The following is a 25,498-nucleotide window of genomic DNA, read 5'->3' on the forward strand; positions in this document are numbered from 1 at the left end:
AGTAGAACCGCAGAGAAACTAAAGATGTAGGAACTGTTCCTTGGCTAAACTCAGAAGAATTGTTCAAGCAGAAAGATATCCTACTTAACCAGATTCTCAGATCCCTGCCTCATTGTATATCCACTCCCCGACTCACCCAGATTTTAAGGCTGACTTTGTATGAGGCTAAAATTGGCACTCCTTTGTCCCTGGTCAGCTTGAACACTTCTAACCCAACCCTGCCCAGGACCAAAGAAGAGGAGAGCTCTAAATTCCTACCGCTAGTAGGTCCCAAGGGTAGCTCAGGATCAGAGCTTTGTCCCCGGCCCTTCACCCTTCACTCTTCTCCCTTCTCCAGCTCCATACCTTTATTCAGAGTACTAATGGGAGAGAAAAAGGACTTCCTCACATATGCACCCTCCCTCTACTCTTGTAATTCTGTCTACTATTGAGAAAGGGCACAAAACATTTATGAAAGGCCTCTAAAAACAACATTTATTGTCTTATTAGGGACTAAATGAAGAGACAAGTTCCCAGGCTGATCCTTCAGCTTTCCTAAGGCCATATGGTCCTAAGGCCTCATGGTTCAAAAGTAGCATGTATCCAGGGTGGGGTAGGGGAGGACAGCATCATTCTGGAGGTCTCCACCACCACAGATCTCCGTCTCTGGGGTGTGTGTCCAGAGCTGGATGGATGTGGCTAAGAGCCAGCCATGGCAGGTAGCTGTCCAGTGTTCTGTAGTACCATGTTCTCTGGGGGCTAGTACCTTTTGGCTCGTGGATGATGGCTCCTATGCAGACAGATCTAAGTCTGGCTCCAAAGTGTTCTGGGTTCCAGATGAGTGGCTGTGTTGAGGGCAGGTGTGGCTCAGTAGCCCACACAGACTAGAAAGTAGTTCCCAGTTGAAATATATACTGTCCCACCAGGGCTCCCCCAGCTTAGGGTAGAAAGGGAGAGGCCATGGCCCCAAATCTTTTGAGCTCAGAGGCAAAGGCAGTGGGGGTTCTAGCACCACCTCTGCAGATTCCCAAGCCTTCTTCACACAGTGGCAAAAAGGCTGGTCCATGACTTCCACCTCTGAATCTAGAGAAATGGAGTGTCTAGACGGAGAGAAGAGGCAAAGGACTGAGCTTAGCATGGAGCTTTTTTTTTTTCCGAGGACATGATTGCTACGTTTAATTCAATGGTTATACCCAATCCTGTCTTGTAAAACCAAAACACCCCTATCAAAACTACATTGTGATGTGAGTACAGGTTTCTCGTTTTTGATACAGCTCTAGAAAAAAGTTGGCACCAAATGCACATTAAAAGAAGTTTTAAGGCTTAATAAAAATACGGACTAAGGATTCCAAAATGCAGCTTAGAGGTTGAGAACAGGATGCTGAGTTAATGAACCTTCCAAATACAGGCAGTCCCCGGTGTATTGAGCATTTCCCAAATATAAATGGGCTCACAGGAGTAGGAAGTCCTCTCCTGCTTCTCTCAGTGACCAGGCTACCAGGCACCTAAACCCACTTCTACAGCTCGGGGGAGGGAAGGGCGGGGAGAGCAGGAAGGGAGGGCACCCGTCTGTACTGTGCAGAGACTCCTGCTCAGTTCCCCTGTGCCTCCATCCCTACTTCTAGCATGGGACTTCATATACTGTTTGGTCTCTTGTGCAGTCCCAAATTACAGTGCATTAGGTAGGGTGGTGACATTACTTTGAGACAAATTGTTTCAGAAGGCTGAGTCTGATGATGTTAAGTCAAAAGTAGAATCATATTGATCCCAATTCTATAAAGTTGAACTGGTATCAGTGATTAATAGGGTTAAAGTTAAAAACAAGAAAGATCACAAATGGGGTTACTCTGTGTGAAAAACCAGATACATTCTGTGTCCTTTACATATGTGATATTGGATATTCTCATCATCACCTGAAGTTAGAGCACAGGCTTTGCTAGAGTGGAGGTGAAAACCTGGGTCTCCAGAGAGATTTCTGTAGGGGGACTGGTTTGGAGAGGCGGTAAGGACCAAAGTGATTCATCAATTCTCCGGTCTTGATTTGAACTCTCAACTTCCTGCTTTGGTCCTCTACTTCTGGATTCCTAAATGACAACCGAGAGGAGAGAGAGACAAAAGAGCTTTAGATATCAAAAGGTTACATGTTGGGTTCCAATTCTTATTTCAACCTTTACCAAGTATATATAATTATTAAACTAAGTTGCTCTTTTAAAAGATTTTATTTATTCATGAGACACACAGGCAGAGGGAGAAGCAGGCTCTGTGCAGGGAGCCGGACGCGGGACTTGATCCCAGGTCTCCAGGATCAGGCCGTGGGCCAAAGGCAGGCCCTAAACTGCTCAGCCACCTAGGGATTCCCCTGCCAGTTGCTTTTTTTAAACTGTGAAGGGAGGACAAAAAATACTGATTTCAAAAGGCAGCTGTGAGGATTTAATAAAATATTGGTAAGGTGACAGTTCCTGACACACAACTAATAACCTTTGTAAAGGTATAATCATTATTATTTGATCAAAGATATGAGGGTAGAAGTCCATGGTTCTGTCATGGTTTTTGTGTGTGTGCATGTGTGTTTTTGAGATTCACTTGAGAGAGAGAGAGAAGGAGAGAGAGAGAGAAAGAGAAAGAGAGAGAGAGAGAAAGAGAGAGACAGAGAGAAAGAGAGAGAGAGAAAGAGACAGAGAAAGAGAGAGAGAGAGAGAAAGAGAGACAGAGAAAGAGAGAGAGAGAGAAAGAGAGACAGAGAAAGAGAGAGAGAGAGAAAGAGAGACAGAGAAAGAGCAGACATAGGGAGGAGGAGGAGCAGGAGAGAAGCAGCCTCCCCTGAGTGCTGAGCCCAGGTGGGGCTCGATTCCCACCATCCTGAGACCATGACCTGAGCTGAAATCAAGACTCCTGTGCTTAACCGGCTGAGGCCCTGAGGTGCCCCCAATTATAGTTCTTTATTCCCATAAAACAAATGGAAAACGTGGCTTTTAAGAAACATCTCTCACGTGAGTAATTTTTACATTCTTGGATTCTGGAGTAAAATCCTAGCCACTATACACTATCCTCTGTTCTGCATTTTGCGTGATCCAAGGTTCTTCTTCAAGGTCATCAACCTTGCATCCTCACCCCAGTAGGCATGTGCCCAGAGCCTCCCCCTTGCCAGGTGCTGCGAAAGGCAGTGAAGACCCATCTCCCCTTTCCGGCCTGAAGCAGGTGCAGGAGCTTGCAGCCCCAGGACTTGAGCCTGGAAGGGGTTTGCTCCCTTGGGGACCCGGTCTCTAAAAAGCAATGAGCAGATGGGCTCCCCAGCCAGCCTCCCTTGCAAGGTCTGCGGTGTGCCAGGCCGGCGGGGGCCCAAGCTCGGTCTGGGTGTGGGTGTGGGAGCGCGAGGCGGCCCCGGGGGGCCAGTGGCAGGGCCCCGGGCAGGCGGGGGGCTGCGGGGCGGTCGTGCACCCAGGGGGATTCCGGCAGCCTGCTCGGGTTGGGCTGTCTCCCATTACCATCCATCGCTTTTTGAGGTCTCCCCCGCCCACTGGGTGCCCGCGCCCTGAGCCCCTCGGCAGCGCCCCGCGCGGCCCCCTCTCCTGCTGCGGGGGAGCTGGGCCCGGTGCACCGCCGCCTGGGGCCTTAGCCCGGGGTTCCCTTCCCGGCCCCTCCTTTTCTACGCATTTAGAGTCTTGGGAATTAAATCATCCACTTCGGGTCAGTAATAAGGCAACAGGATTGGCCTTCAGGGGTTTTAGAGATGGTGAGGGAATGTTTTGCAAGGAAATTTTAAACCCCGCCCCCACAGTAACAGTTATTTCACTAATTTATTCGTTTAGCTGTGAAGCACAAGAGCCAAAAAAACCCCTCAGTAAACCGGGAAAATGCAAGTCCCTTGCACCCACCTTTGGTCTTCCAGGTTAAGCCCTGACACGCGTTTCAAATATAAGTCTGCATGGGTTTCACACCTAAGTGTGCTTAGAATAAGACTAGTGGCCCAAGGGAGCAGCATTACCAGCTAATGAAAAGAAACAAGACACTCGCATTAAAAGCCAGCAGGCAGCTACTAGGCATTAGAGAACAAAGTTGAAACCTAACACAAGAATAGAGAGCCAAAGAGAGTGGATTCTAAGTGTTTTCAACACACACACACACACACACACACACACACACGGAAGTAACTGTGTGAAGTGATTGATATGTTAATTTGATTGTGCTAATCATTTCCCATAGATTAAATCATTACGTTGTACATAAAAAATTTTAAGATAAAGAAGAATGGAGCATAGAAAGGAGTTTAAACCAAAGAGAAATTTCCTCCAGATGAAACGTTTCTACCCTGTTCTCCCTCCTATGGCCCAGTACTTTCCAGCAACACCATTAATTATATCTTTCATCCCACTATGCACCCACATAGTCACAATAACAATTCCAACACCATAATGTGATTACCAAAAATCATCATAATTTTTGAGTTCTATAAAGTCTTTGGTCTATCCCACTAGAGAGAAATAATATTACTGTCTTTTAAAGTCACTTGAAATAGTTCCTGGTGTGGTTATAACACACATTTAGGACCTCTGTTGTTCATTTTGGTTTCAATTCTTAAAGAATTATTCTATGCTTTTTTTAAAAATTTTTTTTGTATTTATTTATGATAGTCACACACAGAGAGAGAGAGAGAGAGAGAGAGAGAGAGAGAGGCAGAGGCACAGGCAGAGGGAGAAGCAGGCTCCATGCACCGGGAGCCCGACGTGGGATTCGATCCCGGGTCTCCAGGATCGCGCCTTGGGCCAAAGGCAGGCGCTAAACCGCTGCGCCACCCAGGGATCCCTATTCTATGTTTTTTAAAGTATTAAAAATTTTCCCAAACCAAATCTACAAATTATATTCAGAGCTTCTATTCAAGCATCCTCCACTCTGTTGTATTCACATAGAGCAGGGTAGGGAGGAAGGGGGAAAAGGAGAGGGGAGGAAGAGGGAGGGGAGAGACTGAGAATATTCATTTCCTTGCTTTTCTTCACTTAATATTTCCAGCACTAGCTTCTCCCTTGGCTGCAATCCTTTCCCCATCTTCAGGATTCCATAAGGGAGTTCTCACTACGTTTTGTTAGCAAAGGACATAATTTGTGATGGAGAATTGAGATTTCTCCCTCCCCACCTGTTTTACTGATTTAGAATGAGAAAATTGGAGGGGTAAAGGCAGAGAGTGGAACGGAAGAAAAGGGACTCCCATTCTAGAATGAGGAACTTAATTTTGATTAATAGTTAAAAGCATCCAGATAGGGACGCCTGGGTGGCTCAGCAGTTGAGCGTCTGCCTGTGGCTCAGGGCATCATCCTGGGGTCCTGGGATCGAGTCCCACATCGGGCTCCTTGTGTGGACCCTGCTTATGTTTCTGCTTCTCTCTCATGAAAAAATAAATAAAATCTTAAAAAAATAAATAAAAGCATCCAGATAAATGGATTCTACTTCTGGTTTCCTACTATTTGATGCAAAGAGATCAGCTCTCTTGATCTCTCAAAATAATAATAAGCAATGAGAGATCAACGGTAGGAAACCAGAAAAGTAGAATCCATTTATCTGGATGCTTTTAACTATTAATCAAAAGTTTCTGAAAAGATGTTTTAGAAAATAGGGAAATATATTTAAAACCTAGGCTAGGGTGTCCATCAAAAGATGAATGGATAAAGAAGCTGTGGTCTATGTATACAAGGGAATACTACTCAGCCATTAGAAACGACAAATACCCACCATTTGCTTCGATGTGGAGGGACCTGGAGGGTATTGTGCTGAGTGAAATAAGTCAATCGGAGAAGGACAAACATCATATGGTCTCATTCATTTGGGGAATATAAAAAATAGTGAAAGGGAATAAAGGGGAAAGGAGAGAAAATGAGTGAAAATATCAGTGAGGGTGATAGAACATGAGAGACTCCTAACTTTGGGAAATGAACAAGGGGTAGTGGAAGGGGAGGTGGGTGAGGGGTTGGGGTGACTGGGTGATGGGCACTGAGCGGGGAATTTGACAGGATGAGCACTGGGTGATATGTTATATGTTGACAAATTGAACTCCAATTAAAAAAAAACCAACCTGGCTAGGGTGGAAGGTAATGATGATTCATAAAGTATGTTTATTATTAATCACTCTACAGATGACTCAACCTGAAACATCTCTACTGAGATTTAAAAAGTTTTCACTGCCTTAAACTCCAACATCATTAAAACCTTGGAGTGCGTTCAGAAATTTCAGACAGCGGGCTGACTGTTGTCTCTGCCCTAGTGTCCTGAAGGCGAGTGTTTCTGACCAGTTCCCAGGAGCATGCAGAGCTCTGCTTATACCTAGATATTATCCACTTCCCAATGCCCAACCGCCACGCTCCAAACACATCTTCATACCTCCCCTGGCAAAGATCTTCCCTTCTCTTCTTTGCGCTGGCAAGTCAGTGCTGCTGCAATCGCCAATAGGTTTGATTTAGTTTGATGTTCATGGAAAGCAGAACAAAAAAAGCTCTTTCCCCCCTCCTCCTCCCACCCTTCCCTCCCAGCGGAGCCAGAAGTAAGCTAGGATTTATAGTTTAACTTGCTACTTAATGTGTGGTCAGCCGACAGCACTAGCATCACCTGGGAGCTTGCTTCGAAGTGCAGTCTCCCAGGCTCCACCCCAGACCTACTGAATCTGAATCTCATCCGTGGCAGGTGATTTGTGTTCACATTTGAGGTGAGAAACACTCCTCAAGATTGGGTTCTGGGAGATTGGGAACCAGCTCCTTGTAAGAGGTCTGGGGGATACGGGCTCAATGTGGTCGTCAGATCCTCGATCACAGGCTTTGGAACACAGATGGCACGCTTGCTGCTCAGCCTGGAATCACTGTTCCTGGGAGAGGTCGGGGCTGCTTCCTGCACAACAGCTGCCAAACTGACCCCAAACTTGATTCCAAACTAGAGGAAGCAAGAGTCATTTCTTGGTAATCTCTAGGAGGTAACCTCCAGGCAGCTGTGGCCTGAAGTACTGCAGTGCCTCTCTCTCCAAATGTGAGGACAGTTATTTTTGTTATTGGGAATTATTGTGGGACTACTAGTCCATGATACTTTATTACACTAATTAATATTGTTTGATTCTTGTTGGGCAGATTGAACTAGAGGTTGAATCCAGAGGCAGTTGGCAAGATCCTTATGAGTGTCTAAAATAGATTTTTTTTTAGTATGAATGAACATTGAATTTTCTTTTTTAAAATATTTTATTTCCTTGAGAGAGAGAGAGAACTCAGCAGAGGAGGGACAGAGGAAGAAGCAGAGTCCCCGCTGAGCAGAAAAGCCTGGCCAGGACCCTAAGATCATGACCTTAGCCTAAGACAGACCCTTAACCCACTGAGCCATTGAGGTGCTCCTGACTTTTGAATTTTCAGCAAATGATTTTTCTATGTTGTTGAGATGATCATAAGGTTTTTTTCTTTTATTCTTTCAATGCATGGAGTAGCATTCCTCAACCTGTTCCTTGGTGCCCAGTTTGGTCTCCATATTTTTCTTTTTTATGCATATTTCTGGTTTCAGTTTCCTAAAGAGAAGCTGAAGGGACTCCATAAAAATCTGCTTTTTGCCTCTTTTCCTGTTCTATTCTTGCCAGGACCAGCACCCCCACCTTACATATGCTTTATAATACAAATAGTGTATGTCTTCCTTGTCAGGGACACGGAGTTGAATGATTTCTTTAGAACCTTCCAGCACAACAGATAACACCTAAGGAGGACCAGGCAAGAAAGAGCAGATGGAGCCAATATGTGTGTATTCTAGATTACTGGCACTAGGCTTCTTAACACAGGACCCCCTGGCTCCAAGGAATAAATGACTCAAGGAGGACACCTGGACTCCCGTCCTTGTTCTAACTGGTTCCTAAATGCCTGAAGGACACGTATATCAGACCACAATCCTCTATAAGTACCCCAGACCCCAAGCAAAGGGGAACTGTCTCTCCTTTCTGTGCTGAGTCTCCTAGATACTGTCTGTACCTGTACTCTCTTTACACCTTCCACAAACTCTGCTCTCACTCCTGCTGGCTCAAGTTTGATTTCTATCCTGTGCGAAGCCAAGGATCCTCTTGGCTAGTCTTGCAGGGACCCCCTCTGGTCCTCAGACTCAACCAGCCTATATCACTATTACTTTGTTTAGAATATTTGTATTACTGTTCATAACTGAGATTGGCCAGTTTTCCTTTTTTGCTATATCTTTTTCAGGGTTTGTATCAAAGTTACTATAGCTTCACAAAATGAGGAGGGAAATGTTCTCTTTCTCCGCTCTCTGGAAGTTTGTGCAAGTATACAGTTATTTCTTCCTTTAAAAAGCTGGCTTCTCAGAGGGATGATGTTGAAGTCAATCAGTCCTGGTAAACCGCCAGACTTGGTTGGACTCCAGCCCCAGATCTTGCCAGGGTAGGGGTGGATACATTCTGAACCATGAATGTCAACATGGCTAAATCTGTAATGTGAAGAGATATCCAGAACCATGGTCTTGTAATATACTTTGTGACTTAAATAGAATCATCGCACAGTGAATTCAAATTATTTTTTTCAGTGACCTTGTTTTTTTTTTCTAACAACAAGAATCAGTCACAATGTAATTTCACTGATACAAAGAAACAAACTCAAATTTATCATAAAATTTTGAAGGTATTATACCTGGAAATATAATACAATTTAATATTTATTGTTTTCCTGAATAGTTTGTTTTTTTCATAATCATAACATTAAAAAGTAATGATTTTTAAAACCAAACCCCATAAACCTCTCCCTAATCTTCTTCATTTTAGCCTAGGTGCCAAATATTTTCTTCATTGTGTGCCAGGATATAAAAACACTGAGAAGTGTTGTGTGAGGTTATACTACAACTTAGTTACAAACTATATTTCTATTACATATTTTTCAAAACTGCTCATATAATTGTAACTTTTCTGACTTAGGAAAACAACTGCCTCATCCATTTCCATTTTTATGAAAAAAGGGAATCTCTGCAAGGATGAATGTGTGTTTACAACTAGTAATGCTTTCTGTGGTCACTGCACTATTACTGAGTACAAACTATTATGTGACTTTAAACCACAGAAGCATTTAAAAAATACTGGAATTAGTAATTTTAAGAGACTTTACTGCTGGCTAGAAGTCCCAGTCAATGTTTAGCTATCCTACCACACCTCTGGTGGCTCCAGGTGCTGAGATATGCAGCCCGACGAGAAGAGCTGAAATAATCAAGACAAATTTGAAACATTTCCTCTGAACTCAGATAAAGTCAGAAGGAGCATGTGAGTCCTAACTGGGCCACAGATTCACCAGAACATTTCCTCCCTCTTTCTCATTCCTTTTCATTGGTCCCATATTTACCCTCTCTAGGACATTTTCTGCCTACTCTTGCCAGGTGACTCCTTTCCTCAGTGCAATTTCTTCTTTTTAAAAAAGATTTTATTTATTTATTTGAGAGGGAGGGAGAGAGAGAGCGAGAGCACTGGAGTGAGCACGGGAGCATGGGGGGAGGGTAGAGGGTAAAGTAGACCCTCCATTGAACAGGGAGCCAGACTCTGTTCCATCCCAGGACCCTGAGATCTTGACCTGAGCCCAAGGGAGATGCTTAACTGACTGAACCACCCAGGTGCCCCCCAGTGCAATTTCTTCTTAACAACTAAAGAATAGTCAATAACGTAAGCAAGGAGGTCTCCACTTCATCTCCTCTGGAACTGCAAGTGGAAGAGCCCCCAAATAGGCAGGTGGTTAATCTAGTAAGTCAGGCAGAAAAAGCTGGTGGAGACACAGGGGAGTGAAATGGTGTGATTGTTGCTTTTGGAGGCTGGTTTCCTATAGTCCTTAAGCTCTGAAGTAACATCTTAAGAATTTTTTTTAAAGCCTTCCTTCCCCAGTAGCACTCTTGTACAGAGAATTGTAGCCCAGCTCTTCACTTTGGAATCCCCAGCTCTCCCTGAAAAGCTCCCCATCATTTCTTCCCTCCAATCCTCACACTGTGTCACATGCTGGCCAGAAGCCACATCATCCCACAAAGATGGCATTGGAGGACTCTGGCGGGCAGGAAAGGTAGAGAAACAGGACAGTTTAGAGAGTCTTTTAGAAAACTAGCAAAATTTGCTCTATATCTGTGAAAAAATTTTATTCACTGCTGTCATATTTCTATAGCACATCCAGTGAATGTTAGCACTGCAGGGATACAATTCTGTATGTCTTCCACTCAAGCAAGAAATTTCTCTTTCTAAGTATATATATATATATATATATATATATATATATATATATATATATATTATCTTCATTTGTATCTAACAGCTTCTGCTAACAAGTCAAAAACAAATGTTCACCATCATTTGTCTACGATTTATTTATCAATCAACTGAGGGTCAGAGATGAAAAATTCAGTTCTCCAATCATGAATATATTTTTTAAAGATTTTATTTATTGATGAGAAACGCACAGAAAAAGGCAGAGACATAAGCAGTGGGAGAAGCAGACTCCCTGTGGGGAGCCTGATGTGGAACTCAATCCCAGGACCTGAGATCATGCCCTAAGCTGAAAGCAGATGCTCAACCACTGAGCCACCCAGCCATCCCTCTAATCACGAATATTTATATCCACTCATACACACATACTTATACATCATATTCCACGCACTGGGCTATGCAGTGGAAAACAATGGAGAATGATACAGATATGGTTCTATACTTGTCAACCACCATCCCTCGTAATTCAACTGACTCTGGAGAGGGACTGCGATGCTTTCTCAATGTATTTTTTTCTGGCAGCTCCATTGGTAGGAGAAGATGATGTTCCATAGATTCTTGGTATATACTACATCTCTTGGCTCATCCTTCACTATCTTATTCTTTAAGCATCAAATCAAGTCCTGGAAGGGACCTAGGGGTACATGGGGAACAAAAATAAAATTATGTTGTTAGGGCTGAGGTTTAAGTGATTAGGAACCTACCTGTGGCAGTTTATTGTCCTCTATCGAGCAGGTGCAAGAGTGAGCTGAGAAGCAAGAGCAAGTTGAGAGCTGGGGTCAGCACTGGTTACTCACCCCTGGTCATCCCGACATCCTGGGGGAAGGAGGGCAAGGAGGAGGCTTAATTAAGCCCAGTTAAGTTAGATGGGGCTGGAGTGGGGGAAGCAATAAAGGACTGGGGTTGTCTTGGCTCCCAGCCTGTCACCAATCTTAGGTAGCTTGAGAACAGAGGAAGAGAAGCTAATCTGGCAGGGGAGTTAGAGGGGCCTCTAGGAGAACTAGCGTAGAAAGCAGTGGTAGAGAAGGATAAAGGAGGTTGGGGAGCATTTACACAGGAAGAAATGAGACTTGGGAATCATATTTCTCTAGAACTTGCTGGAGCTACAGTCATCTGAGGGAGTTTCTGAGCTTCTAGGAACACTGGTGCCCAGGCACCATGCTTACAGATTTAGTCACTGGTTGGTGGGACGCCTGAGCACTGGTTTTGGCTGCAAAGCTCCACAGGGGGTTCTAACATGTAGCCAAAGTTGAGATCAAATAGCATCACCAGAACTGGAGCTCATTGGAAACCCAGAATCTTTAGCCCCAGATCTACTGCGTTACAATCTGCATTTTAACGAGATCCCTAAGTGATTTGTATCTCCACTGAGTTTGATAAACACTGGGCAAAAGGAAAGAGGTCTGAAGGCAATTGGGAACTGGCTCGAGGTGGGGCTGGGTGTGCCTCCCCCTCAGGTTTAGCCTGTCTTCCCTTTTTCATGAATGACTGACCCCTCTGTGCTCCCCCTTTGTCATCTTCTGCGGCCTGTCAGGCTGGAAGAGCTCAGGATCTGGAGGTTTGTTCAAGGAAAGCTGTGAAAGCTGCTCCAATGGATCCAGTGGCAGGGGGGAGAGGCTTGAGGCCACAGAGGACCTGAGCGGCTGATGCCTCGGGAAGCTCCCAGGAGGCCGAGGCCCATGGCCACGGGGACATGCTGCTTGTCTTCCCCACAGAACCTCCCTGAAGCTCCCACTCCGAGGAATGTGGCTGGCGGGGCGAGTGCTCTTGGCCACAGCTGTCCAGTCCAGATGCCGGCAGTTCCTTCAGGTTGTGTAAGCCCTGGTGATTGCCAGGGAAGAAAGAAAGTGAGGAAGGGGAAGACTAAGCAAGGCGATGGGATGCTGTTGTGCTGTCTGTGCCTTTACCGAGCACCGGCAAGGGTGACTTGGCTCAGGACTGGCAAGGAGAAACCATGCCTCAGATAGTTTGCTGAAGAAAGAAAGGAGAAGTAGCTTATTTGCCTGGCTCCCTGAAGTTTCCATTTTTCCCTGGTCCAATTTTACCTTCAGGGGAGCTGACTCTTGCACTTTGGATTGCTTCATCCTGGCTTCCAGGCTTTTCAGGATGTTGGATCCCATACTTGGTGGGCCAGTGTTTCACCCACAACCCAGAGAGGCATGGCAACCAAGAAGAGGGAAAGTGGGGGGTAGTTGGGGGTATCTAAGAAGATGCATAAGTCTGTGTTTTAAAACTTTACCCTTTTCCCCCCACTTAGATCCACTCCTACCTTCCCAATATCTTCAGTTCCCAAACCACAATATGGGGCTTCCCCTTTCTTCCTTGGGAACAAAAGTGTCCTCACTCTTTGCCTGTAAGGAGAAGTTCAGGTCCAACCTTCTTCAAGGCAGGTAATCATGATCTCCTGGAAGAGGAAGGCAAGAATAAAAACTAGGAACATTCTCCACTTCCTGGCTGGTCTCAAGGCAGCTCTTCATGCTGCCACCAGGTGGAGCCATTGCATCCTCTTATTTTTTGCAGGAGGCTGACTCTTCAGCAAATACTGATTTTGTGATGTCTTTCGTAAGTTAATGGGAGCCACTGAGACATTTTAGGCAGAAGAAGGGCATGCACAAAATCAAATAAAAAAAAAATCTAAGGAGGATGGATTGAAGGAGGCCATAGCAGAAATAAGGAAAATTGTTAGGGATTTATTGAAATACTCCAGGTAATAGGTTACCGTAAATTTGAATTTGGGCTGTAGTAGTGGGAATAGAGAAGAGGCCACAGGAGAATATAGCACATAAAATAGTTAGGCCTTGGTGATGAACTGATATAACTTGATATAATTGGGTGTATATCTACCATCTTAATATGTTTTCTATTTGGCCCATAAATTTAGTTCTATTTCTCCTCCTTTTTTATCTATTGGAATATCTAAACATCTTTATCCTTCCAATGTTTTCTTCTATTGACCTATTGGTTATACATATTCTACTACTCTTTTAGTGTTTATGTAAGGGATAAAAATATTCAAATTAGACTTAGTCTAATAGATATTGATTTTGTCAATTGGTTTTCCTTTTTATTAGCATCAATGGCTGGATCATCTGTGGGTTTAGTTCTATTATCTTTTTTCCCCCACTTAATTATGGACTTGGCTTGTTACGTATCATCTTGTTGTATCCAGGAAACATTAAAAAAAGATAGGTGGAGCCTCCATATGATGTGATCTTCCACCAGAGAGGGTTCCCTCTCTCTTCTCTTAGGCGGATAGAATGAGGACGTAACAGGGTTTGAGGAAGGTTGAGGCTGGGTTGCAATCTGTCTTTGCTGTACTTTCACAGGAAGGGCCATTTTGTCCTTTCGTTGAGGACCATGCTAATCTCTGTCATCAGCCCTAGAGAACTGAGGACACCTGCTCTGTTCTTTAGAAGTTCTCATCCTTGCTCTAGCGCCTCCTGCTCTCTGCTGCTCCTATCAAGTATCTGGAGAGAGGGAGTGGCCATGGGCTTGAGACTGGCCTTCTCTGCTCATGGGTCTTATTTCCTGAAAGGGGTAAAACACTCTGCCTTCTAGAAGCTTTCTGGATAGCTCTTCAGCCTCTCATAGAGCCCCAGCACTTAGCAAATGTCACCTAGGGAGGAAAGGTTATGTACTTGAGGCACATCAAGTTTTCCATTTGTTATTTTTGTCCTAGTCTCCTGTAGAATTAGCCTGGGCCAAGGTCAAGCCTGTTGTCTCCACTCAGGACTGACAAATCCCTGTGGGGTATGTGTGTATGCTGGGAGATTGGTGACTGATACTGTCAGCACATCTCAGATCAGTTCTCCTTTCCCCAGAATCTTAGCTCATCTGGTTTTCTCCAAGTCCCTTTTCCTGTTTGTCCTTTGTTACTGAGCTGTTCTGACAGTGGCCACCTGACTGCTGCTTCTAGTTCCTGTTATTCTCTGAAAAGCATATGTGATATCTTGGCTTTTGGCCAACATTCAGAGACTGATTTAAAGCACATTTCACTGGAAATCCCCAAGTGAAATTTCAGTGAAAGGAGAATATTTTTGAAAATCAGAGGGAGGGCAGCCCCAGTGGCGCAGCGGTTTGGCGCCGCCTGCAGCCTGGGGTGTGATCCTGGAGACCCGGAATCGAGTCCCACATCAGGCTCCCTGCGTGGATCCTGCTTCTCCCTAAGCCTGTGTCTCTGCCTCTCTCTCTCTGTGTCTATGAATAAATAAAATCTTAAAAAAAAAAGAAAATCAGAGGGAGAGATCAGTTTGTGACTTGTTTCTTGGGAGTTCATTTCTCTCTGGATCTACCTTCAGAGTCCCCACCTGCACTAATACTTATTGTGCACATCATACTAGGTGCCGGGCTCACTTCTAGGTGCTGGGCATGTAGAATTTAACAATTCAAAATCTCTCAGCCCATGGAGAACTTATATTTTCTAGCAGGGGAGGAGGAACAATAAACAAATACATGTATCAGATAATGTCAGGAAAAGTAAGAAGGGGTATAAAAACATGTGAATAGGATGGAGAGTAAGAAGACAGACGTGTAGTGATTTTAGATAGAGGAGTCAGGACAAGTCTCTCTGGGAATGTGACAGTTGAGCAGAGATTGGAACTATGGGAGACTGTGTATGTCTAGGGAGAAGAATGTTCTAGGCAAACAGGCCAACCAACATAAGAGCATAAGAGTGAACTTGGCTCATCCTAGGAAAAGCAAGCAGGTCATCTTGGTCAAACTGAATAAGGCAAAGAGTGAAAGGAGATAAAGCTGAAGAAATAAGCAAGAGCCAGGTATTCTAGACCTTATAGGACTTGATAAGGAGTTTGAGTTTATTCAAAATGTTACAAGAAGCCACTGAAGCAGGGGTGAGATAAGATCTAACTTCTGCTTTAGAAAGAGCATTCTTTCTATCTGAAGAGCTGACCACCGAGGAGTGAAAAAGGAATCAGGAGTATGGGTGTAAAACCATTGTCATAATGTAGGTAGACGAGGATGGTTTCTTTGGTCTAGATGATAGCAGTGGAAGTGGGGAAGTGTGATGGATTTGAAATAAATTTTGAAGGTAGAGCGAATGGAAATTTCTGATGAATTAGATGTTGGGTATAAAAAAAGTAAAGGTCTCATATTTTGATTCTGAACAACTTGTTGAGTATTTGGGCCATTTATTGAAATGAGTAAGGCTGGAGGGGGCACTGATCAGGGTGAGGGTTTCACCAAACACAGACAGCTGGAGACATGAGGTGGGAATTCAGGGTCGGATTGGTGGTAAAGATGTGGGTATGAGATTCTTCTGTATCTAGATGTCTGTAAAGCCTGGTTGCTACCGATCCAGGATAGTTGGAGACAACGATATGAAGAAAGACTCGGAGTCTCACTGAATTTTAATCTGGGGGACAGGGGTACCGAGACTCAGACTCAAAATGGACTTGGACCCCGAGGCTTTGTCTCCTCCAGTTTTTATTAAGAGAGCTAGCAGATTGGCTATAGGAATGATTAACTTTGGGAAGCAGAGAAAAACATGTTTACTTCAAAAGGTAAAAGAATAATAGGCTATTGACTCAAGAAGGGGGGAGTGGAGGAGCCATATCTGAACAATGTAGTCAAGAATCAGTGTGTGGACTCAGGACCTCCTGTGTCCCCAGTGTGCTGAGGACTATGAGATTCAGTTCTCAGACACACTTTGCAGCTGGTTCCTCACACCTGGTTCTGAGTGAGACCATCTAAGGGGAGGGAGGTTCATAGGAGGATTGAAGACTGAGCCCTGAGATGCTGGAAGAAGAAGGTGGGTATCTGAACAAGATCAAGTTCAAGGGAATGGTAGGGGTGACCACTTAATCAGTGTGGGTTGAAACCACAATGAGAAGTAAGAAAGTGGAGATGTAAGTATAGACAACTCTATTTAGAAGGTTTGTGGTAAGGAAAAGTTGAGAAAAGCAGCAGCAGTTGGAGGGGATGAGGGGCCTAGAGAGGGATCTTTGCCTGCTTACAATGAGAGGTATTGCAGCGTGGTTCCAGGTTCAGAGCTCAGGACTGGTTGGATAGAGCTTGCTCCTTGCTCCCGGCAGGGGGCACTCGGAGGAGACTTTTGCCTGAAAATATCCCTTGGCTAGAAGGGATGAAGCCCATTGGCTGGGGCGGCATAAACAACGCTGCTGGGTGTCTTGCGGGGAGCAGATCTCCATTTTGTCCTGAAGCTTCATAGTGAATTTTTAATTTAAAAAAATATTTATTTATTCATGAGACAGAGAGAAAGAGAGAGAGAGAGAAAGAGAGAGAGAGGCAGAGGCACATGCAAGGAGCCCAACGTGGGACTCGATCCCAGGTCTCCAGGATCACGCCCTGGGCTGAAAGCAGGCACTAAATCGCTGAGCCACCCGGGCTGCCCCATAGTGAATTTTTAAATGACATTGTTTTAAAATAATCTCTACACCCAATGTGGGGCTCAAACCCAAAACCCCAAGATCAAGAGTCACATGTTCCACCAACTGAGCCAGCCAGGTGCCCTTCATTGTGAACTTCTAATTGGGTAGTAGTCAGCAACCACACATGTGTTATCCCCCAGTTATTGGTGAAATTGGGTCTAAGCAGCTGATGTGTGGTTTTGAAGTCTACAGACTATGACAGGGCAAGGTGAGTACAGGGGCAAAGGGCACATTCATGTCTCTCTCAAGAGAGGAAAACAAAGAAGGACCTACTGGTGCTATTCTCTCCATCTCTTTCCCCTCTCTGCCTTGTTTTTGAAGATGATGTAGAAGCAGGCCCTCTGTACCCTCATCATACGTGAAAAGTTGACATGGACTGATCTTCTGTGAGGTCATGAGAATCCCACCAGAGAGTATGATTAAAGCACTCGAATGAGAATAGAACATCCCAGTTATCTTGTGTCATTGTGGAAATTGTATTAAACTACAATCATGGGCAACCTGGGTGGCTCAGTGGTTTGGCACCGTCTTTGGCCCAGGGCGAGATCCTGGAGACCTGGGATCGAGTCCCATGTTGGGCTCCCTGCATGGAGCCTGCTTCTCCCTCTGCCTGTGTCTCTGCCTCTCTCTCTCTGTCTGTCTCTCATGAATAAATAAATAAAATCTTAAACACCTACAATCATAGTGTGACCTTGATTGAGTGTGTTATCTTTGGACCTAAGTTTTGTCACCTACAAAATGAGAGTTTGGGCAGGATAAGACAGTATCTAAAGTCCCATTTGCTTAACAGTTTCTAGCTCTATGATGTCTAAATTTTGAAGTTGTAGTGTGATAGAGCTGGGGTTCTCAACCTTGGCTGCACAGTAGAATTATCCAGAGGATGGATATTTATTTATTTATTTATTTATTTATTTATTTATTTATTTATTTATTTATTTAAAAGATTTTCTTTCTTTATTCATGAGAGAGACACACACACAGAGGCAGAGACACAGGCAGAGGGAGAAGCAGGCTCCATGCAGGGCCCAATGTGAGACTCGATCCCAAGACTCCAGGATCACATCCTGGGCTAAAGGCAGGCACTTAACCGTTGAGCCACCCAGGCAACCCTCCAGAGGATCTTTAAAATTTCCTGAGGCCACAATGCAGGTGTCATGTCCTCTGTTCATAAAGCACTCCCAGCTGATTGCAACATGCAGGCGCTGAGGCTGAGAAGCACGGCACGAGAGCCTGGCTTCTCTCAGTGTGTTCACGAGCCAACATAGGCATCCCTTGGTTGCTAATTAGACACAGGGACCCACTGAATTAGAATTTACATTTTAGCAAGATTCTCAGGTGACTCCCTAGCAAAGCAAAGTTGAGGAGGTTGTTTAGAGCTCTGCTGACATCTACTGGAGACCGCGAATTTGGAGTTCCCTAAAATGAGTTTTAAAATCAAATTGCAGTATCAGGTTGTCACGGTAGGAAGTCTAATTTGTGAAGAACCAGCTTTGTGAATCCCAAGAACAATGTCTAAGGGGAATGGCCATGCATTTCTCAAGAGTAAAGAGAGAATACAAGAAACATGCTAAACATACTCTGTTTATTAGAAAACAAAAATGAAAATCGCTGATGATAGCACTTCTGTACGTGTATGCCAAGATTTAGCTTTATGCAATGCAGACTTTCTTGTCAGTTTAATTTCTGGTATTAAAGAGCACCAGAATTAGAAATAATTCGAGTGTTCCCTAGTAGGGGAATGGTTAAATAATTACATCCACTCAATGGATTTTCAAACAGATACAATGAGGATTTGGATACATGAAAGAAGACTTATGTCAATAGTTAGCAAAAAAAAAAAAAAAGGTACACACTTGTATACAATCTGATGACAGTTTTACAACAATAAAAGACAAGCCCAGGGGTGCCTGACTCAGTAAGGTGGAGCATGGAACTCTTGATCTCTGGCTTGTGAGTTTGAGCCCCATGTTAGGCGTAGAGATTACTTAAAAAAATCTTAAGAAAAAACCCAAAACAACAAAGAATGAGCCCAAAACTATGAGAGAAGATGGGAATGATTTGCATCTAAGTGTTACTAGTGGTTATCCATGAGTAGTAGATACCTTTCTATTATTTTCAAAATATTTCTATAATAAATATAGTCTCTTATAATTTAAACCATCCCTCCAAACAACCCAGAATTTGTATGTTAAAAAACCCTCCTGTCTTCATGAACTGTCCACAGCACACTTACTACAACATTTTAGTCTCCTACCAGTATCCTCAAGTTTCATGGAAATCTGATTGAGGGACACACAATCATGCAGCATGATGGCCCCTGATAATGTGTACAGCTCGCCTACGTGGCTCGATGAGACTGTGTCCCAGTTTGCATTCTCAGCAGATCAAATTCCACCTCAGTGATGCAAAGCAATGGATGTCTTGTGTACGTGATTCCCTCTGAAGCAGGCACAGTAATGACTGCTCACGTGTACAGGCATAATTGCTGTTGAGGAAATATAATTAAAAAGAAAATCGCCCAAGCTGGTGAAGGGATTCAGGACAGCACCTCTACCCTACATGTGCCACTTTGGAATGTGGGTCATTTTGACCAAAGGGATTCAAGTCCCTGCGGGCTCAAGAGAAACTTTTGCCCATCACTTAATTACACAGAAGAATCTAAATTGGGGATCTTACCCAGAGGAAGGGCTATCAACAGAGATAAATTTTATCTGAGTGACTCATCTGTATGGTAGGGCAAACATCTCGTTACTAAACATCTCTTATTGCCCTGTGAGGTGCATCCCTTTCCTCTGAAGTCCCAGACCTTTACCCTTTTCTGTAGTTCAGGATGACATACATACCTTGTTTTCCTGACCGTCTTTGGAATTTCCATGTCTATGTGGATTCCCTTTGTGTTCACTATTTGATCTCCTGTTGGTCTGCCTCGTGTCTATTTGATTCTTAGTTGGGCTGGAAGGACCTTTGAGGGGACACGAATTCTCGCTCCATGATGCTAGAAAATCTCTCCACAAAAATAGGAGAGAAAAAAACCCATTAAACCAGAATTCAGTAAGCATCGCAAGCAATCCAAGGGATTGGAAAGACAGAAAGAAATCTCCTCTTTTATATAGTTAAGAGGATACAGCCCTTTAGATGTGCTATCTAGATAATAACTAGTCCTGAAGTAAGAGGATTTAGCTCCATTTGTCTGTCATATGCAGTCCACCCTAAATTCACCTGGTAATTGGGATAACCACCTGCCTTAGCTCATTGGCTTTATTTACCCAGAGGAGAAACACACTTCTGTCTTTGTGACAGGAGTTTTACCATTTAAAGTGAGGCATGCACCCAAGTTGGGCTTCTACTTTTCTAGAGATCATGGCTCTAATTCCCTCATGTTTACATTTCTCGAAAGACATTCCTGGGGCCTAAGGCCAACTGTGGGGGCTGGGATCCAGCCTAGGCCTGACCTCGGGACCTGGAATTCCCTGAGGGAATTTGCTCCTTCTGAATTTGTGGAATTAGTGGGACCTTAAAAGTTGACTCTAGATCTAGGAGAGGCAGACTGCAAGATTTCTGTTCCTCCGTCAGTGCTGGAACCTAAAAGGAGACACAAGCACATTCCGAAGGGGCTGTCAGCACTGTTTGTCAGCTGTAAACTCAGTTAAAAACATGCAGCTGTGGGTGGTTTCCTGTGCAATGCGTACCTTAACCTGGCCTTAGGAGTGAATGGCCTTCACAGTTGAAGAGGCCTCGCCTCAATTCAGAAACACCTATTGCTACTGCCAGTGGAAGCTGAAACCATCAAAGGCCTCATGGTTGCTGTTGAGAGGCCTCTTCCCTCTGATTATGTCTCTGAGCCCAATTCTCTACATTTCCCATCTGAGTGACCAGAAGCTGCTAATTTCTTATCTACTTGAGCCTCTGCTGCAGCTTCCTTTCACTAAAGTTGTATAGATTTGATCTGTCCAGGGCTCGCCCCCCCCCCCCCCCAAATCCTTCAGTCCCTGATGATGTAGCCCACTTGGCTCCTTCTGTGCATACATGTTTGCCCGAGGCAATCTGATATATCCTCAGGAATTTTAGGATCCCTAGGCCATGGTGCATGGCCGAGCACCATTTTGACCTGGCAGCTGGTTCTGCTCAGACATCATACCCGGGTCCTCTTACCAGCCTTCTGTTTTGTTCCTGAATCTAACTAAGCCCCTATTTCATACCAGGTCAGCATCTTGCCCAACCAAGTGCCTTTGGCTGAACGACTACATTTATAATCTACCTGGGATTCTATTTGCTCTAAAATCTAGCCTCCCACTTTACAGTTACTTGGTTGCCCTTGAACCACCGTGCTGAATCCAAGCTCCTTTCCTTGGTGCTGAGAGCCCCGACACTCCTCCCGGGTCCTCTGCAGAGGCCTCTTCCCAATCCTAGTTGGCTAGTTGCTCTAGCCTGTCAGGAGTCCACTTCTCCTTTTGCCATTCTCTATATTTTTTCCATTCTATTGGCCCTTCCATCTATCCCTTCCCAGTGAGGACACTGACTGAGCTTGGCAGTGGGAATGGAGTGTTGTGTTAAAGGTTAATGGTCTATTTCAGGATGAAATGCAACCCTGAAACCCTGGTTGAGACTTGGGTAGTATCTTTCTTTAGAATCAATATGATAATTAGTGACTAACAATTGTACTTTTAAGAAATGTACTCATTACCCAAATGATACCTAGTCATTATAAAATTAGAAATTATGTTTAGAAGGAACAGAAATATCCACTTATAATCTACTCAGCTGGGCTCAGTAGTTTCCAGTGCTATCCGTTCATCATTATACGGAGATATTGTTAAGAGTACATGTTTCTGGTCTCTAATACAGAACTGCTGAGTTAAAGTTTCCAAGTGTAAGGCCTGAGAATCTGTGTTTTAATTTGTTTTAAAGATTTTAATTTATTTGAGAGAGAGCGAGTGCACAAGACGGGGAGAGAGGAGGAGGGAGAGGGAGAAGCAGGTTCCCCACTGAACAGGGAGCCAAACATGGGGCTTGAAAACTCAAGCTAGGGTGTCTGGTACCTTTACCACCTTTACCTTTATTTGGAAGTTAAGGACCTTCTCTCTTTTAATGACTCAGGGAAGAGAAGTTCCAGGGCTTGTCCTCATTAGCCTGTATTTTACGTTGTGCCAAGGGATCCAGGTACTTAGATTTGATCAGATTCACTTCTTTGACATACATGGGTTGGAGTCAGCACCACTTAAAACACATGCAATTGTTTCTCTCTGAGAAGGGGAAGTTCTATTAGCAGAAGGAGGGGAAGGACATTTGCTGATCAGACGAAAATCACAGAGACGCAACACACACTGCACAGATGGATCTGCTTCCCACTATTTTCACTTAATATTGCATACTCATCACATTTCATGCCATCAAGTATTCTTTGAAAATCTGATATTTTATTGCCACATAGTGTTCTACTTTATATGAACACTGTATTGGTAATCTATTGCTGCATTACAAATTACCTCAAAATTTAGCAGTTTAAAACAACAAAAAAATTAGAAGTCTAGCAGGAACCTCAATAACACACCTTTATGTGAACTCTTCCACCTTTCCTATCTCACCAAGCTCACTTGCTCGTGCTTCCTGGGATAACGTCTCCAATAAACTCCTTGCACCAAGTGCTTAACTCGGGGTCTGATTTCAAGGAAATACTAAATAAATCAGTTTGGTTCTAAAATTACATAGCAATCATTCTGTTGAACTAAGCTGGTGAAGTTCCAGAAAAGATCAAGGATTCTTTGCTATCCTATGAAGTACATGGGACATGGTATATATAACCTGTCTTATTGTGCTTTTGGGTTAAAGAAACATCATTTCCTTATTTCCTTTACTAAACACATTACAACAAGCTATGTTAATAGATACTAATAGAAACCACTGCCTCCCAGATAGTTTTCTAAGCTATATATTTCAAAGGATCACAATAGTTTCTCCTCCAGAAAAAAGAGAATAGTTAAGATCCACGATCTGTGGCATCTTCTCTCCTGGGGAACCAAGGCTTCTAGCTCCTATGGAAGGTCAAGGCCACTAAGCAATGGGATGTCTCCATTTTAAGCAGGAAGAGCTTACACTGACCACACCATCTTTGGTCCAGATGTGGAACACACCAAAGCTACTATTCAGGACAATTTTCAACTTCGTAATGTGTCAGTCCTAATACAGTACAAAAAACAGTCTAAAGTCCTGTGGGTTGGCCATGTACCAACCCCCAGCACTTTATGCACAATCCATTGCTAGGTACATGGCTTCAAGTCAAATCTAAATCACTTTGGGTTTATGGGAGGAAGAGAGGTAAGGCATCTGCTCCATAATGTCCTTTGTCCTTTCTGTACATAGTTTTACAAGTTATGTGTATGCCTTACTTTATGCAATGGAAATCTAAATGAAAAAGTTCTGAGCAAATCATATTACTGTTTAAAATCACTATACTTGGGGGGGTGCCTGGGTGGCTCAGAGGTTGAGCGTCTGCTTTCAGCTCAGGGCAGGATCCCGGAGTCCTGGAATCGAGTCCCACACAGGTCTCTCTGCATGGAGCCTGCTTCTTCCTCTGCCTATGTCTCTGCCTCTCTTATGAGTAAATAAATAAAATCTTAAAAAAATAATAAAAAAAATCACTATACTTGGGACGCCTGGGTGGCACAGTGGTTGAGCAACTGCCTTGGGCACAAGGCGTGATCCAAGAGTCCCGGGATCGAGTTCCGCATCAGGCTCTGCCTCACTCTCTCTATGTCTCTCATGAATAAATAAATCTTTAAAAAATAATAAATAAAATCACTATACTTAACTCTAAACTCATCAAGTTATATATGCTAATTATGAATAGCTTTATGTATGTAAATTTTTTGGAAATAAAATCACTATAAAAATGGAGGAGGAAGAAGTTTATTTACTCATGAGGAGATGGGATAGCTTTAGATTTAGACTTTATTCTCATTAAAATTTTCAACATTCCAAGTCCAAAGCCAGTCTTTGGTTCAGCTGTCTGTCAAAACCTTTGTGTCAGAACTTAACTGAAAACACATTCCCAAGGGAATGACAGGGAATTGACAAAACTATATAAACTTGCTGTGACTCGGTATATATTAAAAAGTTAAGATGAATGTATAAAAAGACACTAATATTTAAACACTGAATATTTTAGTGAGGTAAAAAATACTTCTATCATGTAAGTAACCAGTCTAATTTATGTTTGGATTTTTCACATAGTGGATTTTCTGCTGAATCACAAATTATCTGTATTACTAAAATGAATTGACATAATTTTAGCTAAAGGAAAACAAAACAAAACAAAAAAAACCCCACCAAACAGAAAAACCTTAGGAATCTGGTAAATATTTGTACCATTAGGGTAGGCAAATGAAAATAAGAGGTTTTTTTTTTTTTTTTTTGAGATACAATTTTTTAAGAGTCCCCATGACTAATTTATTTATATTTTCAATTACATAAATAAATGAATTTGGCATATTTTTATTTGCCAAAATACAATTAACTTGAATATATGAGATATTTGTATCATAACATGAACTAAAAAATTCAAATGGATGTGATGGAATACCAAGAAATGGCTTGTTTAAAAAAAAAAAAACAAAGAAATGGCTTGTTTGTATGAGCATAGTAAAATTCAACATAATCATATTAGCCTAACTTATATTCTAAATATTTATATATCTATTTTATTGAAGTATATTTGACATTGAAATACAATTGTAAAGAAATTTCTCAGACTCCATTACTACTCCATCTGGGTATCTGAGGTCCCTAGATTAAGAGCCCCCTGTTTAGGTCATTCTTCTATTTCTTGGAAGTCTGTCTGGGATAGTTGGTGAGAATCAAGCGGAGGGCCCTGGTAATCCAGAATTATCTTCCTTCTAATGCTGGACTATCTGGTAACCTAAAGATCATAAAACCATCTTAGAGGGCCTTGACCTCTGAGAGATGAGTTCATAGCCAAGTCCACAGCCAAGTCCACGCTGGAGGTTACTCTCTTACCAGTGGATTCTGCATGGAAAATGTTTGATTAGAATTTCTAGATCAAACCTTCCATTTGTGAGGTCAGAGGCCTGTCTGCTGTCCTGCCTGTGCTCGGCCAGATCTTAACCTGGTGGTAGATCAGAAGCAAGCTTTATTTCAAGCTCTGAGATAGAGAAATCTCAGTTTTTCTGCTTTTCACTCTACTCTTCTGCCCCTAAATCCCCAAACTCCTCTCCCTGACATACATACTACATACACCCCCAGACCCCACACATACACTTGTGCTTAGGAGTAGGAAAATGGACTTGAGCACACAGTCCATTAAGTATAGGCCTATAATGTACTTTTTCATGTTTGATATCTAATGCTTCCAGGTGTGGGTTATCCTGGAGAAGAGCTAAATATCTTGACAAATACTCTTCTTTCCTAATACTCTCTTCTTTCTCATTGAAGGCTAAACACTGTATTCACAATTTTTAAAAAATATTTATTTATTTATTTACTTTAGGGAGAAAACATGAGCAGGGGGAGGGGCAGTGGGAGAGGGAGAGAGAATCCTCAAGCAGACTCCATGCTCAGTGTGGGACCTGACATAGGGCTTGATTCCAGGACCCAGAGATCATGATGTGAGCTGAAATCAAGATTCAGATGCTTATCTGACTGAGCCACCCAGGTGCCCTGAATTCACAATTTTTATAACGAAGCCATATTATCTTTTTCTAGGTCTAACACTCAGGTATTTGAGTAGTTGGCTTTGTCCTTAAAATAAAATTTATGAGTTTTTCCCCTTCCAGTCCTCCCTTTAGAAAACACCCAAGAGTTCATTTTGCATTTTGGGTAGTAAATTTAGGATTATAATCATTAAAAAACAATA

The 25,498-nt window shown here is 43.2% G+C and overlaps 2 long non-coding RNA genes across 14 annotated transcripts in view; one reads left to right on the forward strand and one right to left on the reverse strand.

The window, feature by feature from the left end:
- Positions 1–10,421: 10,421 nt before the first annotated feature.
- On the reverse strand, positions 10,422–24,651 carry LOC144312919 (uncharacterized). 3 transcript variants are annotated; one of them, XR_013378577.1, is made up of 6 exons: positions 24,580–24,651; positions 21,684–21,888; positions 19,473–19,635; positions 12,492–12,626; positions 11,716–12,043; positions 10,422–10,856 (listed from the first exon to the last, which is right to left on the reverse strand). It is a non-coding gene; the product is annotated as an uncharacterized LOC144312919 (long non-coding RNA). The 3 variants fall into 3 exon arrangements; XR_013378578.1 differs by lacking the exon at positions 11,716–12,043; XR_013378576.1 differs by having other exon boundaries at positions 11,716–12,626.
- LOC144312917 (uncharacterized) overlaps positions 14,821–25,498 on the forward strand; it is a 39,304-nt gene continuing 28,626 nt past the window's right edge. For 2 of the 11 annotated variants that reach the window (XR_013378565.1, XR_013378566.1), the window contains exon 1: positions 14,821–14,997. This is a non-coding gene — a long non-coding RNA (uncharacterized LOC144312917). Of the gene's footprint in view, positions 14,998–15,769; positions 15,990–25,498 lie in introns of those variants that run through there. The other 9 variants (XR_013378567.1, XR_013378569.1, XR_013378575.1 and 6 more) reach the window with 7 other exon arrangements.

The sequence above is a fragment of the Canis aureus genome, chromosome 4 (assembly GCF_053574225.1).
Source record: "Canis aureus isolate CA01 chromosome 4, VMU_Caureus_v.1.0, whole genome shotgun sequence".
Classification (NCBI taxonomy): domain Eukaryota; kingdom Metazoa; phylum Chordata; class Mammalia; order Carnivora; family Canidae; genus Canis; species Canis aureus.